The sequence below is a fragment of the Hirundo rustica genome, chromosome 6, assembly GCF_015227805.2.
Source record: "Hirundo rustica isolate bHirRus1 chromosome 6, bHirRus1.pri.v3, whole genome shotgun sequence".
NCBI classification, from domain to species: domain Eukaryota; kingdom Metazoa; phylum Chordata; class Aves; order Passeriformes; family Hirundinidae; genus Hirundo; species Hirundo rustica.
This window is the reverse complement of record NC_053455.1, coordinates 43,680,987-43,700,596: the sequence shown is the minus strand read 5'-3', so window position 1 is coordinate 43,700,596 and position 19,610 is coordinate 43,680,987.

Here is a 19,610-nt window from a genome sequence, read left to right as displayed (position 1 = left end):
ACTCCAGACAAAATTAAGAAAAGCATGAATAGGAGAAGTGTAGTTATGCAAACTTACTATGAGTTAAGTGTAGGACACAGAACAAAGGAAGAATGGAGTAAGGTAAAGGGGAGTAGCCCTGGTGGCTACCTCACATTGAAAGCACAGAGGCATTTAGTGAGGGATCTGACATTTGAGGAGAGACAAGGGTGATTTATTTCACTTTGATAACACCTAGGATTTATCAATTTTCCCCCTAAATTGTGGACCCAAATTGAAATCGAGAGATACACAATATGACAGTGGTTAGAAACTGTATGCAGGGAAAGACCATTCTGTTTTCATTCTCAGTCGCGATCATTATAAAAGTTAGTGCCTACAGCCTCAAAGCACAATCACTTCAATCTTTGTTATTACAGAGTAGTCTACTTCTTTCCTACTGAAGGGAAACATATAAATACAAGTGGATTTTACTTCCCCTGTTTGGCTAACATATGTCATCTAACAGTTTCTGCACAATGTCCCCCGCTCTTTCATTTTTAAAGGTAATTCTGATGGAGAACAATGTCTTGGTGCTTAAGTAACAGTAAAACTCAAGATAAAAAGCCAAGATAATCACCTATATCCCAAGAAAACATATAGTCTGAAAAGCATAAGCTCTCCATGCAAGTGTTGTTTTTTTTCCGGTTTAATGATTGGAATTCTATGAAAAATTAGAGAGATAAGGTAAATGTTGAACTTGTGGTAATGAGATAGCTAAAATACAATCTAATTGGGGTAAAAATTACTCACAGAATACAACATTGTGGCAGAAGATTTGAATGCTGAGTAAAGAAGAGGAAAAGTAGCACTTTAAAACCATCTCCAAACTTTCATTTGCATGGCCAATGAAGCTGGTCACTGCTAATGAGCAGTGTCCCACGGAATACATCAGGTACATTGCTGAGATGATGGCACACTGCAGGGACTCAGATAAACTACAGTTTCCTCTGTTAGGTGATAGAAATCTTTGCTCTATCAATATATTTGTCTATTTCCAAAGCAGGTGTGGAGTAATAACCACATGAAACACAGTTAATAAGGCTGAACATGAATCATACCTATGCACAGGACGGCAGAGTTTTGTTGGTACTGTTCACCAAGCATGTTTTCAGAGTTTGCATCATTGTATCAGGATTCCACTGATAAGCCACTCACCTGATCTATTTTTACTAAATAATGTGCCATATTCATTTCTGCTGCCACACGCATAAAGACTGAGCATATAATTATACTACTGTGTGTTTGTTAACCAGAGAAAATAGTTTATAATTCTACTTTATGACCTAATCACATGTAATACATAAATTTTGTTACTTTTTGTACCATTACAATATTTAAGCTTTAAAGTACAAATTATGTTCAGAATTTTATTGGAGTATATTTAGGATAAGGACGCTGAGATCTATGTCCCATTTTGGACAAAATAATCCTGAAGTACCTTGATTTTTGTTGCTTTTACTGGAAGCAGTATTTGGCTCAGCATCTCATGGCAGCACTGACTTGAAGGATGAAACATTGTGCATGCCATTACTGAAGGCTATACCCTCAGCAGACAAAGTCTGAAAAGATAAGTAACCTGGAAAACAACACAGGTAAAAATGCTTCATTTCCACTCGTTATTTCATTCTAACATTTTTCAGTGGGGAAAAGCAAGACTACAAAGATTCAGGATGAACACCACCTTCATGGAAACTGTTCATTGTAAGCAAAACCCAGAGATGCCGTGCACTATAGGAGGAAAATTCTATGTAATAAGCCATTCTAAATGCTGTACATGTAATACAAACCATAGCCTGTTTTTGTAGACTTATTCAAGAAACAAAGTAACAGAATTAACAAATGACAATCCCCAAGGCAAGTCCAAAGCAAGCAAATCAGGGGCTATGAGTTAAGGAGTACAAGTAACGATCCAGCACTGTAAAGTTTTGGACAGCCTTGAAATCATCAGTGAAATGACATTCAAAGTTCTGGTTTTAGGGGATGATTTTCTTGAGAGCCACAAGTGCTACACTGCTGAGCTGTGGTTTATGATAGATAACATACCACTGTTAGATTTATTGCTCAACTAACAATGGTAAAATATTTTCAAACATATAGCTCTTGAAATTGATGTAGCAAGCATGAATAACAGCAGTAATGGTACCTCACCAATATTTATGAACTTTCATGCAACATTTTCCCTGAGGGTGGCTGGTTATCAGAACTGCTCCAAATTCCCTCATTCTCAGTCTCCTGCCAATTAAATAGCAAGCTTACAGCTTTTTGTTTCAAAAGTCATCACCTAAAGCACTATCTGCCAAAATCCATTATTTTTTTATTTTTGTGGAGCACACCACAGGTTATTAAAAAAAAAAAATTCTAAAGCAATTTTTTTTTTTTACAAAATACTTACATTGCAATCTGAGGCAGTTGGGATTCTTACTATTACTCGGGTAATAATGAGCTGAAGTATGCTCCTCTCATCCCGTCAGAGTTCTCCCCCCCCCCCCTAAAATTTTTTCACACCACATGCCAGATAAACAGTCTCAGAGACACGTTTCAAGTTTTCTTTTCCTGTATGGTATAGCCCATCTTTATACACCATCAAATGAACCATGAACAAATATAAGTATCTGTGTTTGCTCTAGAAAATACCAGGTCTCATTTACTGTCATAACTGGGGGGAGGTCAAAGCAGCCCCCTGGTGCTCTGAATGACACAGAGATCATGAGGAGACACCTGCAGGAGCAGACTGGTGATGTTTGCAGAATTAACAGCATCATATAAAGGAAATCAGGACAATTTTTGGTCAAAGCAGAATGAGCTGATTGTGTTTTAGACAGTCTGTTTGTGTTCAGCAAATTCATCTGACAGTGAGATGTGGAACCAGAACTGATTGAATACTGTTAAGTAACTTAGCTGACATGCCTATTTATAAAAAAATAATGAGTATACTCTGTCTCCAACTGTTATATCCTTTTATTTATGAATACACTAAGGAATAGACACTTTTTTGCTATGAATATTGAAATAATTTTATGCAAACACTGAGAAGTTTTTATAAGCTTTAAGGGAAATTCAGTATATAACAGTTTTGAATATTTCCTCCAGAAACTTAGCTCCAGTAATTATATACATTCAAACTGCAAACTGAAACAAACACGTTGTGACCTTCTGATACAGGTCTAATGAACTCTGCTTCAATGTCAAATGTCAAAACGCTTGAATTATCTCCCTACAAATGTACCACAGCACAGAAGTTATGTATATAAATTATTTTTTCAATAAATTCTAAATGGAAGGAAGCCATGCTCTAATTATTGAGAAATGCCAGGCAGATACAAGGTGCTGAAAGCCAAAACCAAACATATTTGCTGCTTTTTTTTTTTTTTTTTTTTTTTTTTTTTTCCCTGCGATCAGCATCCTCTACAGACAAGTTTCTTGCAGCTTTCTTTGGAGGGGATTCTGGTTGCAGGACCAAAAAAAATGAGATTTTATCCATACAGATATACTTGTGCTAGTATTCTCTGGTTGCTGTGAGAATTAATTTAGTCCCAGTGTGGATTTATCCTAGGTGCACGTAACACAAGAAACTCTTCTGAGCAATATTAATTTGGTCATTTTTTATGTTAGGAAAACAAATGGAAGCTTCTGCTGCCACACAGTAAGACAGTGAAAATTTTATACTGTTGCCATGAGTGCTTACCTGGAAAAGATTGGTGTCCCCTGCCTCGTGCTAGTATCTACCTTCCTGAAAAGTGAGGAGATTGTAGCACACACACAGGCAGCAAACAGATTAAGGAAGAACGATCTGGTGATTTTGTGAGAGGTTAAGGGTGAAATTGCTCAGCACTGGTAAGCAGTCTAGTAGGAGATCCTAAATAAAATGTAGGAGACAACTTTTTTGAGTCTCTTGATCTTGAACAAATGCAATAATCTCTCCAAGCTAGGCTGAGCCAAGAAATCAATCCATGTTTCCTCGTGGGAGGCAGAGTTTCAAATGGTTACATTTCATCTTCTCGCTTGAGAAAGCTGCTCCTTGAAAAACTGCTCTGAAGGGCCTGTGCTGTGGTACCTGGAAGGAGCAGATACATGATTCTGTATATTTGCTTTAACAGTAAAGTGTTAAAGCTCCTTTATCTACCTCTGCACCCCCAGCCCAACGTTAGAGAATCTTTGTAGTAAGTTTAGTCACTTTGAATTCTGTATATGCAGTATGAAACTAGTAACACCTAATTCCTTGAAAGACTTTTGTTTTTTATGACATGCTGGAAGACTTTAAGCATTTTACAATGCAAACTATCGCTGTCAATACTGTCCACCTGTATAACACAGTCTAGAACCTTGAGATGAGATATGTCAACCCTACAGTTGTGTGTGACGTTGTAACCATGAAGTTCAAAGATTTGTAGATTGGTACACCATGCGAGCTGGTCTAAGAAAAAAAAATACTGTCTCTTCCTTTAAAAATCTGTGCATTTTTAAAATTTTTAAATCTAAAAAAAATGCCCTCTTACTTTTTAAGGGTCTTAAAGAAAATATACTGGTGTTAGTTCAAGTCATTCAAACGGAAAAAAGTATCAGTCCATAATAGCCTGGTCTCTGTGCACACTTATGACAAACAGAAAGTTGTTAGTTGGCTGGTATCAGATTCAGGTTGATATAATGTTTATAGGTCTGTGTTTTATGGAGTATTGCTTACAGCTTGTAGATGTCTTCAAAACAAGCTTTAAGAGTTAAACCCCTGGTTTTGCTAGTGGTTCCTGCCAGCACCTACCAGATTATGAGCTCAGCTATGTCACTGTAGCTGCAGTGTGACAACTCAACAGAAATTCAGCTGGAGTTCAGGATCTGTTTACTAACTAATAAAAATAATTGATATTGCCAAACTTAGTTTGTGGGGGTGTGTTTTTTTTTTTTTTCTTTCTTTTTTTTTCTTTTTTTCTTTTTTTCTCTCCTGTTGAAGAAAACCTGGGTATATTAGTTAGACCAAGTAGAATCTATAATAATATAGCATAAGTTACTTTCAGTACACACAAAAATCCACAGAAGAGAAAACTATACATTGCAAAGAATTTAAGGTTGGATTACTTCTGTCACTTTTGAGAAGCAGACACATGCTTCAGCGTAATATACAGCACAAAACAGATACTATGATAGTTTCATGGAAAAAGCTAGTGTTGTTTTTATGTTCCAAATGAAATTGTACTTTTCTTTTACAATCCTCTTATGAGAAAATACCATCAGTGTAAACATCATCAATCTAGATGTAATATGAAACCAAAAAACTTGGTGATGTTGTTTTGCTCATACCCTCTGGAAAGAAGCCTGAACAGAAGCATAATATAGTCCAAGAGGTTTTGCCACATTCTGGCTATCATGGCTAAGTACTTCACAAAATAAATCCTTGCTTCTCATTACAATGGGTGGGCTGTTTCCAGTTAATTTTCAAACAGCATTTCAGGATACTATTGAATATAGTTTCATAGGAAGCCAGATACCTGTTATTCTATCAAATAAAATAAAATAAACAAATGTGGCTCCATGTTATTGTGTTGCACTGTTCAAAGCATGACAGGATGAAGATGGGGTACCACATACTCCCAGAAACGTCTCAATTTTTCAAACTTAGTGTATTTTAATGTAGTTAGAGATTCAGCTGTACATATACAGGGGGAAGTGAAGTGTTTGCAGTTTGTTCTTCAACTCACCTGTTTAAAATGTTTCCTACAGCCAGCTAGGCAAATGAGTCAATCACACAGCAAATAGTCAAAGTGACCAGTTCAGAAATATCCCACAAACTGACATATGTTCATGCAAATTCCTGGAAGAAAGCTTATGGTTGGCAAATACATTAACAGAAATCTGAATCATATCATAGACCTGTGAGAGAACATTGAACATCACAAAAACTCTGTTCTCTATTTGCTAATTCTGATATTTCTAATCCATTGGCCTAAATTACAGAGGCCACAACACAGACCCTTATACTGTGGAAACATATCTGTTTTCATGTGTTCCTTCCCCACCGGATACAGACAACATACCTGGAGTGACAATTTTTTCTTCACATTACTATTGCACTATTACCTCAGGTCCACCCTCCATGCTAATAACAATTAAAGATTAAAAAAATCTAAAGGATTTTGCCTATTCTTTCTAACTATTACACTGTAACTTGAATGGGATTTATTTAAAGGAAAATCTACATCCCATATCACACAATTCAGCAAACACTGTGGTCGTATTTGGCTTTTCATCCTGGGAATCTGAGCACTATCCCTCTCTCTCTCAGCACAGGACTGGGCAGCCAGTCATCCAAACAGCCATGCCCTAGGCAGTCTGCATAGTTATTTGTCTCCGAATTTTCTTCACTCATGCTGGGCTACTGCTTTTCTTTGCTTTCCATTTGTAACTCCCACAAATCTGTCTTGGAGTACATCTGTGTGAAGACTGATGGTTCTGCCCAAGTGCTTTTGATCAGCGATAAAAAGGGCTGTGTTTGCATTGTTGGTACACGTGAAGTTTTATGCCTCAGTCCATTAATATGGAACCTGCCTCAAATTTATCTCAGATTTTTTAAAAAAAAATTTTAGTATAGAAATTAATCAGTTTGCACTTTTCATGCTGTTTAATGTGTCTCTTCATGTCAGGCTAGAAAATGCAGGGAAAGAAACAAATCTTTCTTTGATTTGTCCTTTTGAGAAAATGGATTTACTCCTCATAAAGAAAAGGGAGATTTCAAAGCCTGAGCATCTAAAAATCACCCGGAAGCCACATATTGGTAGCCTTCCCTCCAGATAGCAGAGCTCCCCATGAAGCCATGCAGACACCGTCACTCATTACTTCCTGAATATGACTCATCTCTTCACTGAAAAAAATAGGGACTGCGACTGCTTGGGAACAGATTTAAAGATGTGAATACCTGTTTATTATTTAAAGAGTGCCACTAATTATTATTGCTTGGTGCAAATCTGAAGTAGATTAATGGAAATCCGGGTCAGGATATGCCCTCAAACTGAAAATTAAAATGGTTGTCACAGAAATTATTTCATTGAAAATCAGGTTCTGAAAATAGAGAGAAATCGTAATGGTATCAGACTCTTTTTTTTTGACAGAACCAACTTGGATTTTTTTTGGCTTTTTGAAATAGAGCATAATAATTGCCTTCATAGGAGCTGGCTGAGGCTGGGCAGCCAATTCACAGGTGGAAGAAACATCTGACTAAATCCCTTTTAGCAGGGAAGCTGCCAGAGCATGCACCTGGCTTTTTGTTGGAGTCATTTCCATCTGCCAAAAAACATTGTTGCGAAATGATTGGGAAAAAAACCCACAAGGGATAAACCATACTGGAATGTTAACTAAAACAGCATCTTGCCTGAGTTTGGGAAAGGCCCGAGGTAGCACTGGAGGGCCTAGAGCCTTCCCATCTGCAAAATAGGGGATTTTTTTTTTTTTTTTTAACTTCATCTGTGTTTCACATGTTTTTCTAATGTTTATTATTTGTTTCCAAGCAGTCATGAGGAAAATACTGTTGGACAACACTGCTGGACAACAGCCCCATTCTTTAGGGATTTACAAATTTAAACAGAATTATGGATCTTGTTCCAAGGACACACTATAGTGATTTGTTAACATCATTTATGAATGGTGCTAAACTATTGTTAATAATATTTAAGTGCTGTTGAATTTTAATTTGCAGGCTGAGTTCACGAATTAGGTATGTCACTTCTGAGTGAGTATAGTACACCAGGAGTTGCTGGCCCCCCTAACTGCAATAATTAAATGTCCAGAATGTAAGTGTTAAGTGCTCAGAAACTAACATTGAGTATGTGCAGTGAGAGCTGACCAAGCGGAGAATACAAGACCACAACTCCTCCACACTTTTTTTTACTTAAAAGATTACAGTAGAAATCACAATGATTATAAGCCAGAGTAAGAGAAATAGAACTGGATCCTCTGGGCTTTATCCATGTTGAATCACCTAAAACTCTCAAAAAATGTCACTTTAAAATGGCCAGCATGGCTCATCACCACCTTGGAAGGCTTATGTGTGAGGGACATGCCAGGAAGATTCTTGGTCCCTGTCAGGTTGGGTCATTTTTTATGTTCCATATATTTCTGACTCCTAAAATAGATTTTTGACAGCCAAAATATCCATTGTGCAGAATTTCTTAGGCCTTTTGCCAAGCTCATCACTGGCAAGAGGTGAATCCAGCTCTGAGTCTGTAAATGAAAGTAAAACACTATAACTTACACCAATCTTCTGATACTTCTGTCAGACCACTCCAAATTCTGCCTTGTGCAATTTGTATTTCATACATTCTGTCTCCCTGTTTTTCATTGCACTTTTCTGCATGTGGAAGGCAGTTATTTATCACCAGTAGGAAGACTTCTCAAGGTTTTCTATCATTCCTGTTTACAGCCCTCTTCTCAAAAAGGAAGGAGAAAGCCCTCCAGATCCTTGCATTTGAAGAGGAAGAAGACATTTTGCACTTCTTTTACAGAAAAGGAAGAGAGAGCAGAAAGGGAGGAGTTATAAGCTGCTCTATGCAGCAAACACCTGCTCCCTTTCCATTTCCCTTCTCTGAAAGGCATTGCAGGACTTGGTTGTTAACTTGAAGATCCTCCCCTTTTTGCAAAAAAAAAATAAAAAATAGTAGACTTCCAGGTATATCCAGGTATATCCAGATACACAAGCTCCTGATTTGATCAGCTCTGGGAATTGAAGAGTAAAACTTATCCTAAGCTTCATTAAAAAGAACAATAAAGATGATATTTCCAGGGACATCAGCTACAGTTCCCTGTAGAAGGCAGCGTATGTTTTGATTCATATGAATGAAATTCATTTTATGACAGCATTTATCCTGAAATTCTATGAAGGTTAAAGCAACTACCTGAACAAGAAGATTGTAATTGTTTTTAAGCAGAAAGAGAGAACTGTGGTTTCATTTTATGTCCTGGATTTGACCTGAGTGAAAATTTCACAGATGAACTCTATTGAAATAGGTGCTTGAAAGACATCTTGATTGTTTCCTTTTTTTTCTCTATATAACAGGGAAATGCATGCAGTAAAAAAGTACATGAAAAACAATTTTCCTTGTTGGACGAAATAAAATGAAACTCAGGCATGTCACAGCCCTGAAACACTTCTTCATGGACTGTATAATGGATTGGCAGATATAAAGGTGGGTGTTTTTTAAATCTTGTTCCTGTTCATGTTCCTTTGACCTAAGGTTGTGGTCTGTGTATGTGAAAGCAGAATGATGAAATGGCTGAAGTTATCAAATACAGCTTAGAACATTACTTAAGAAATACATTTCAGTCAATTCTGACTGATGAACTGTGTCTGAAGCCTTAGGCTATAGAAGCTGGTGTCCTGAACCATGCTAAGTTATCATTCAAGTGCTGGACATTCTCTGATTCTTGTCAGTGTTTTGCCATTGAGACCAAAACCTGCTTTTTATTAAAGCCTGTAAGATCCTAAGATCCTTCAGTTCAGATCATATCCTCTCTGTGTGAGGAAATGAACATTTGCATTCCCCCCATCTTGCTTTAAAAAAGCAAATGGAAAAGCAAATGTGTGATAAGTTTCATGCAAAGATGACTTCTGTTTTGTTCATCTGTTCCAGCTGCTTTTTTCTCACTCAGAGTCATAATCCCCTTTCTGCCATATCACAATTAGCAGTGGAATAGCCTGGGATTTACATTCAGTGGATTACAACTTTCAGAGTGAAAAAGGCAGCAGGAATGAGTGAATTATGCAACATAAATCCTGTCTTTGTTCAAATGTATTTAGCAATAAAAGCAAAGCTTCACACACGCTTGTGTATACTTGCAGTATTCTCTAGACATCCGGTGAACAGAGGAGGCCATATCCCCCTGAAAGTTACACTCATAACTCTATAGATTTTTAAAAAACATTGACAAAATGTTTTGTAAGTTTTTTAAAAGTTCTACAGCTCCTGACAGACAAAATGAAGCCCTTCAACAGGCAGGGTAGCAGAGAAGCAACCAGGCACAATCTCAGGGGGCACAAAATATCCTGACGGTGACTGGCCAAACTGCTCAGTTGAAGCAGATGAAATACCTACCACCAAAACCCCATAATTATGCTCTGCATCAGTGATATTTAGTGATAAATGGAATTGCCAAGGTAGAGTGGATTTTTTTTGCCAGCTGGATCAGTGACATATGCCTAAGCCTTGAGTAATGGCACAGATAACCCACTTGCAGTTTTGATGGCTTCAGCTGGGAAAGAGTGTATCAACAGATACATTTGTGGGAAGATCAAAAAACCCCAATCATGTGATGTTGAGTGTGTTCAATATAAAATTATAGACTCTATGGATCTTGATCACAAGTTGATAAGTAGAAAAAGAAATCTTTTCCTTGCCCCCATGAATATGTTTGTCAGAATGGACCAAGGAAGTGGAAGGAGCAGCTATTCTGGACCTTCGGAGGTACTATTTTTATTCTTGCAAAATATCTTCAAAATTTTTACTGCTTTCTCATTTGAAGCCCTTTTCCTGAGGTGAGGAAGAAGAAAATTTATCAAATTATTAACCCCAAATTACAATTATGGTGGTACCCCTCTCTTAGTGTCATGGTGAAGGAGAAGAGGAAAAGAAATATTTGGTACAGTGCTGGGCAGGACACACAGCTCACACAGAAGATGCTTCTAAATGGGAAAATTACAAGATGTTTCTCCATGTAACCTCCGTATTACCTGTAACTGTAAAGTACATGGTAGTACCTTATTAAGCAGTTTCTGTTCCACACAACCAGATAAATACGTTACAAACTCAAGAGTAAACTCTTTTGAATGGGAACGAGAATATTTGATGACAGTAATACCCATAATCAAGTCCAAAGGTGAATCATAACATCCTATGTTAGTTTTTTTAATACTTAATATATATTTCTATTTTCCCAATGAGTAATTTCAAGTTAAATGCACATTTATAGATAAGATATTGACATCAATCTGAAGTTATTTCTATTTCTCACTTCATCTGCATTCATTCTGGTGTTACTCTTCCATTAACAATGAGAGTGTCAGACTCTGTCTACCCTTCCATAGTAGATGAAGGAAAGGTTTACATCCTTTACAAAATACATAAACAACAAATTTAAACCAGTTGATATAACTGCTGTGGCTGGTTACTTAGATTTCAAATTATAAAGAAAAATAGCATCAGATAAATATTTGAAGGGATTTTTGCTTCCCACAATCTGGAGTGAAATACTGTTCTTAATGACATCTAGTATTTTACTCTGAAAATTTCTCCATTTATCACTGCTGAAATCCAAGTGGACTCCCCCAAAACACTTTATATCAATCTTACTCTTACTTTTATACAACTGATTTGGAACTGAGTCAAATTACTAGTTCTTAGAGAGTAAGAATGGGTAACAGTTTAAAAATCTGTAATTACTCTGAATAATGTCCCTCCTCCAGAGCTCCAGATCAGGAAAATACAATCACACTGTCATTAACAGCATAGATGCTATAGATGAATATTTAAACCCCACCTTCATTCTTTAAACAAGTCATAGAATCATGAAATGGTTTGTGTTGGAAAAGACCTTTAAGGTTATATAGTTCCAATCCCCCTGCCAGGTGCCGGGACACCTCCCATTAGACCAGGCTGCTTAAAGCCTCATCTAACCTGTCCTTAACATTTCCAGGGATGGGACATCCACAACTTTGTTAAAAACCTACTCCAGTGCCTCACTACCCTCAGAGTAAAATATTTTCTCCTAAAATCTAATCTAAACCTGTCCTTTTTCACTTTGAAGCCATTCTCCCTTGTCACTAGCTGTTTTTGTAAAAAAGTCCAGTATTACTCAAGCCAAACTACAAATCCAAAGCACAAATCCATCTACATATAATTGTTATATTAAACAAAGATTTCAAGTGAAAAGAGGTGCAGTTAGATTACTAACATGCTTGAAAAAAAACCCCTTAAGTAACTGAGTTTTTAGGCTTCCTCTATTCCAATATGTTTCATCAGCCTGATAGGTAGGTAATGGAACACAAGGTTCATACTTAATAATATTTATCCCTTTCCTTTTAATTGTCAAGGAGTGCAAGAAGTAGTCCTGAATATTCCAGAGATAATCTGAGAAAGTTAAATCTGTTCTTATGAACACCTTATTATTGCCAAATCAGCCAGCACCAAGAAACTAGTAATTGTGGAGAGCAGGTTTGCTTACCCTCTTTAATTTTTTTAACCATTGAGTCTTGCTAGGTATTATTTGGGTTTATATTTTATTTCATTTTTATATTGGGTTTTGTGATACTTTCTTCTGTACTCCCCTGCTCCCTTGGAAAATGTATCATCCTGAAGTTTGTCCCTGCCCCTTTTCCCTGCCCATTCTCCCACATTGTTCCCTTCCTGGAATGTAATCCAACTCTATTCCACTCCCACCTTATCCCTGATTGGGTAGTGGCTTGTCCCCGCGTTTAGCCCCTTCCCCTGGATATAAACCCAAAAAGCACGTGGAAAGCTCTCTTGGCTTGGGGACAGGGAAGGGGCTCCTGACCCAGGCTGGGGCAGGGCCACAGAAGAAAGACTGAATAAAGCCCTGATTTCCCCTGGATCAAGTGCAGACCTTCCTTTGCTATCGACGGGGACCTGCTCTCTCTAAAGGAAAAGGTTCACAGCTACTCCTGGGATTTTTGGGAGCCCTGAGGAAAAATCCTTCCAACTGTGGTTTGTCTCTCAAGCTAGCCAAGGCAAAAACGGAGCTGGGGCTCTGAGAGAGAGAGACTAGCCACAACTGAGTAAAAAAGAGATCAAGCACTACTATAGCAACTTTCCTCCAGAGCTAGGAGAAGTTGCAGCAGAAGATTGAAATTGAAGAGCTTTCCAGCCTGTCATCATAATTATGCATATTGCTCCCTGATTCTACTGGTTTATCACCTACAAAGATGGTCTGCCCAATTCAGCTTAGGGCACTTAGCAAGATAAGCAAAGGGAGTCTTTGTTTGGATGAATTGTCTGTATGCTGTGTTTAGGGACAACTGAAGCTGAATCTTCTTTGATAAACTCAAACAATGCAATGTGTACATGAGTGTTTTAGTGAGAATCAAGGGAGTAGTTTTGAAACAAACCTGATTGAACCCAGCTACAGAATAGCCTCAGAGCATATGAGCTGTATTTCTTTTGGGTGAAACTACACTGAAAAATGTGCACACAATCCACACTGGATGCACTCCGGTAATTAATCCATGTTCAGACCTTGAGACCAGAGACCTAGTCCAAAGCAGGCTGCCTCCTCCCTTCATAATATATCCAATTCTCCTTAATAGTATTATGGTTCTTCCCCCAGTTTTTTCCCCATACCACTTGTTGATATAGCCATGTGATGACAAAAAACATCTCCTGTTAATTGGGCATATCTAATATTAATCTAGAAATACCTAATTTTGTTGGAATATCAGTATTGACATAGACTCTCTTATCAAAAATTAGTGGAAATGTCCTTGATGAGAATCTAGAAGATGATATCTTAGCAGTATCAACCTTTCGGCCAATGGTGTTATCATAAATATTTTGCTGTACAGTCAAATATACTAATTCACACTCAAGGTTAGCTATATTTGTATTACCTTACACATCAAAACACAGTGTATCCAAGCTCTGATGAAGAGAGCCTAAATATTTCTGTGTAAGGATTCTAAATTTGTTCCATATATTGCAGTAGAGTCAATAAAAGGTACCCTTTTTATCTGAAATATGTATATATTCCTGGACTGAAGGTAATAACAAAGGCTTAGATATGAACAGTTTCTTTTTTTTAAGTACTTTAAATATAATGTCCCCCTTTATGTTCTTTTCACACAGGAAGCTGATGAAACACCTTTTGTTTGATAGATTTCTTCTAGATTTAATAAAAAACGGTCTTAGCAGTCTAATCAACATGAAATAACGACAGAAATCAAAGTGTTGGTAGTATTTTAAATAGAGAAGTCCTCTAACTTTGTCCTTGATAATCAATGCACAGTTAAATAGTTTTAGTGCATGTGGGAAAATATCAGTAATGGCTCCAGGCTAATAAACCTATGTTTGCTGCACAGACTGTCTTAATTATTTTTTGTTTCCCAAAAATGTGCACCTGTGTGTGCCAAGACCGTGCAGCAGAAATGCAGGATAAAAACCATTCTAGGGAATAAAATTCTGTATTTTTCTGGGCTATTAGTGAACCTTTTTGCATAAGACAGCTCTGTCTGACAAGACAAGATTGAAGGCTATTTTCAAAATCAGATGTGGAGTCAGGACCACGTTGACTTTATAAGTGGAGATGAGGTGACTTGCCATGCTGTGTCAGGACTACATACAATTAGAGACAGAATCCCACAGATGGATACTCAGACTGGGCATCCTGAATCCATCTGGAATGAGTTATCAGGCCTCAGGTATTTCCATGAGTTCTGTGCTGTTTGGAGATTGATTGCAGGAGGGATGTGGAATCCATCATCTACCTAGAAAACACTGATATGGGTTCCTTGAGAATCTTAAATCTCATAATGAAACACTCAGCTTGGTTCTGTATTTTAACCTTCATGACCACTCTAAACTTCGTGGCAAAAACCCCAAGTGTTTCTCAGTGATGGGAAATGTGAGTCTTTTTTTTTTTTCCTACCTAGATAGATTCCATCAATTGTGAAGTGAACCACAAAATTTGTAAAGTTAGGGAGAACTTCCCTGGAACAAATGTGGCCAGATGAACCAAGGAAAACACTCTCAGAGAAGGTAGGAGAAACCTTTCATAGATGACCCAGAAACTGAATCTAAAAGTCCATTGTATTTCACATCATCAGGAGAGTATTTCAGAAATGTTAGCAGGCTGTATATGACATTATTCAAATAAATTCTCCTTGCCAAAAATGTAATCCTAACATTTCTGGTAGTTTTGAGATTAGTTCTGTAGTGTCTTCTTAAAAAGATCTCTCTGAATACTTCACCAAAACCAAGGGGGCATTGATCAGACCTGTTGGATACAGAAACCATTTGGGTAAATAAAATCATCTGAATTAGAAGAATTGTATTGTGGATTTAGTAGGTCACATTTTCTATTTCTGATGCAAGCGCTGCATGTGGGATTGAGCCTGTGATGTATTTTGTGCCAGCTATGCTGTTACTTTGTGAAGACACAAAGTATTTTGTTCACCATATACTTACAGATCATTATTTCACTCAGTATCATCAGTCTTTATGAACTGGAATTTTAGTAACTCATTGGCATTAAGGACTAGGGACTGATATTCAAGTACTGCTTTCTGCACTGTTATTCAATTAATTTATTACAGATAAAATATGTGGGTTTTAATTTGCTAAAGGAGTTCTGAAGTTGTTCGTAAACAGTATAAATGCAGATCCCCACACAGGATCACTTTTTCTTTAAGCACCAAATACAGCTCTGTCCAATAAACAATTTTTACAGCTGTGTAGTCAGAACAGAGGCCTGTAATGGTTACACCTGAGCAGTGCATTAATCTGGGCAGAATCAATATTAGCTTGTCTTGAAGCCAAGCATAAGCATAAAATCGTACTGTAACAAACATATTTTATGATACTGGGATTGCATGGCCAGGTACAATGGGTAAGCATTTTGCATAAGTGTGTGGGCAACATGAGCTCCAAAGAAGTCAGACTTGTGCAGCTGCACTCAGACAGCACAGGAAAACACTGTATTACTACAAGAAGCACAGTTTTCAAGAATAGAGTACAAAATAAGCAAATGAGGAGGGCATTTTACTGAACACATGAGCTGGACAGCTCACAAAACCAGAAATGGGATGAGCAGCATCCCACACATGAGATCCTCCTTTTGGAGCACATGAGATCCTCCTTTTGGAGGTGGGGGGGAAGCAACCAGGAAAAACACCAGATGTGAACAAGGAGAGGTGCATAAAAAGAAGATATTTTGCTCTGACTTTCCTTTTGGAATCATTGTGAAGCCTGGTCGCCTTGACCTCAGGAACTGAGGTGCTTTAAGGGCCTCATCCACCAGTGCTCACTATCTAGCATGACCTTTCTGCTACTGTATAGCCACAACAATTTTAGTTAGATGTTAACATCTTACTGGGTAAGAACAAGGCATTAGCCTAAAGTACGTTAATGAGTGTCAGTCCACCCCGTTGCTGTTTAAAGTTTAAATCTGGTTTAATCAGTCTTTGAAACTCTCTCACCACAGCAATCTCTAAATCAGCTATTGATATTTATGTAGATGGAGACATTTATAATATTTATTCATTTGTGGCTGTTGTATTTTTTTTTCACCTGTTAAAATGGAGGAATCCAACAGATGTACCAACGGCTACTATTTCCTTTTTACTTCACCTTAAATTAGGAAGAGGCAGAGGAGATTGTTTTCTCACAAAACATGGAAGTAAAGAGCAGATGTCAAGAGGTAGTAGTTGCCACAAGCAATACATTTGCAGTAGCAGAGATGGTGATTTTTTTTTACTTAAAAATCCTCATGTCCAACAGTTTCCTATCACTGGAAACATTAACCTGTTAAGAAATTCATTGTGTATTGGGGGCATGGGAATTGCTGAAAGTTTCTCTGGTTGTGGAGGTATGAATCTAGAGATGCTGATCACTGTAATTAAGTATCAGTATTTCATTGTATTTAAGTATCAGTATTTTCCCCTCCAAGCTGCTGACACAGAATGAGGCTTACACAGAATACAGGAGTTTTGAATAAAACTATTCGTGGTAGAGACTACCCCAGGACATCCTTTGGGAAATAAAGACCTCCATTACCACTGTAGCTATATTGTTTCTTTATTTCAACAATGGTAGTTGGACAATTTATACTTAATCACATTTTACATAGGATTTACTGATTGATTCTGTGGTTTACTTCTTTTTTTATATCTATTTTAAATCAAATATTATAACATTTTTTCTTGAAAAAGTGGTTAAAATATTTTTTTCCTAGAACTGCTGCTAACGATATGCTATGACAGTGGCAGTCTTTGCTTTGCATTTAGAGGAAGTGAATTATTTTAGCTAACAGGAACAATTTCTATTTAATCTTAATTATATCTTGGTAGCTCGCAATCAAATCTTATACATGATACTAAGCCATGAAGTACAAAACTGACTTCGCTTTCTTAAAGTTGGATAATCTTATTGACAAACTAGAATTATGCAGCTGGGATTTCAGAAAAATTTTGCAGTGTAACCAAAGACCTTTTAATTTTCTTCTCTCTTTTAATTTTCTTCTCTCATTCTGAGCTACAGTCTTCAAGAATGTCCAAATATGATGCTTTAGTCTGTAGTGTTGGGACGATGCTTGTCTTTTTCAAGTGAACTGGGCCTACAATAAAACCCTGATATAGGCTGATGTTTCTTTTGCTTTACACATCTAATATCCCTATTTAATAAAAAACCAGAACAAGGTTAAAAATTGCATTGTGACTCTCTTCATAAAGCTGAGCGCTGCCATTGGTTTTTGACTAGATAAGGCTATAGTCTTACTGTGATTGAGGATTCAATAAATAGGGAATTATTTTCAGATTACATATCCTGGAAAGATACAAAAGAAGTCTTAAGTTAAAAGTCATAGCAGTCAAGTATAACTGTTTAATTTTAAAGCTCTATGAGCTCTTGATTTCAAAAAACACTTCCTCTACCTATATTTTCTGCTTTTCACCTGTATATTCAAGCTTTCTTTTCATTTGATTTACATTAATGAACAAAACTTATCCCATCCTTTTTTGCACAGCTAGCAAAGATATGGTTAATAACCACATTTCTATAACAACATTAAAATGTATAATTTAATTTATACATTTCTGAGAATAGCAACTGCTCTGAAACAAAATTCAACATCCTTCCTGTTAGATGGTTCCAGTGTTTAGAATATATAATTTTTGTCAGAATATTTAATTGGCTCTGGGTGAAGAAACAGGCATTAGGAGACGGTAGGCTCTTTTTTCCTAGATTTCACAAAAGTAAGGAACAAAACCCTCTGTTTGATCTGTAATCAAAAAGAAGTGATGCAGTTTTAGGAGAGTCAAGCAAATATAAGCAAAAGAGAGAATATCAACACTACAGCAATGGCACAAGTGTTAAAATATTCATAACATGTAGTTGCAGAAATATTCATCCATGTATGGTTTCAAACCTATGTATGTCAAGCGAACAGATTGAACTCAGACACCTTGTATCTATAAACGGAGTGGGGTTTGTGTACTCACTTGAGCCTGTGCAAGTGAACTGCAAGTGAAAATAAGACAATAAAAACACTTGGCATCAAATAAATAATGGTAGATGGAATCAGGCACCAGCCCGCCTAATGAAACACATTAATTCCTCCAGTAAGCAGTGCAAGTTCTGTTCTGTGTTTGTTCTGGAGACACATAAATACACAGAGATCATGCATGATGTCCTGCTTTGTCTCGGCTATCTTTTGTTAATATTGCCATCATCAAAAGATCAGCCCAAAAAAAAAAAAAAAAAAATCTGTTCCAAATACTGACTAAAGAATAAATTAATAAGGTGATGAAACTCTAGGTGTAATTAATAAACTTTGTATTGATGATTGAAAATAAAACCATCTAGACCTGTTTGGACTGTAGAGGAACATTTCATGTGCAATTTGTTAATCTTCTCCGTTTCTTGGGGGAATGTTATTGCAGTCCAATTAGACTGAAAAAAATTGTAAAAGCCAATTTTATGTTACAGCCCCCATAGGCCAAAAAATAAAAAATGCATGTGAGGGAAAACTTGGTAATGGTGAAGAGACTACTCTGAAAGTTAACCTTACAGTGATAGAATCCACAGAAAACATGTTTACATGCTGCTCAGCCAAGCCAATAGTTTAATAATCAATTGCTTCTTTATAAGATTCAGTTTGTGAAGCTCTTTTAGATGTGTCATTAGGAAATCAAAGGCTGGAGGTCAGTTCAATCTATAGCTGAAAATCTCCAAATAGAATATTAGTGACCCTTCTAACAGCCAACTCCACTTCTCATTTGCTTTCATAATAAAAAATGTCTTTACTCACATTTAACAGAATAATGCTGCAGTTTAAATACATCCTTCATTGTTCTACACTCAGTGAACACAGAACAACTTACTTTCCTTTTTTTAAGGCAGTGATCCATGTATTTGAGGTCTCTTATCTTTCTACAATTTGCTTTTCTTTCTAAACTAACCATATCTGATTTTTTTCAGGTCAAAATGGAGGCGGGCCTGTAAATGCATAGATATTTTGTGGTTAAAATGAACATATTACTTTTAATGAAGCAGAATATTTATTTCACATGAATAATAGATAACCTTAATTATAAATGCAGAACTGCTATGTCTCGTAATTCTGTATTAGAATCATAGAATTCTCAGAAAGAAAAAGAAAATATTATCTAGCTCCTTTCCCTAGATCTAGTTACTCAAAGCCCCATCCAACCTGGCCTTGAACACTTTCAGGGATGGGGTATCCACAACGGCTCTGGGCGACCTGTTCCAGTGTTAACCAAATTAATATCTTCCTAATGTCCATTCTAAACCTATCCTCTTTCAGTTTAAATCTGCTTTCACTTGTCCTTTCAGTACACTCCCTTGTAATGAGCCTCTCCATCTTTTCTG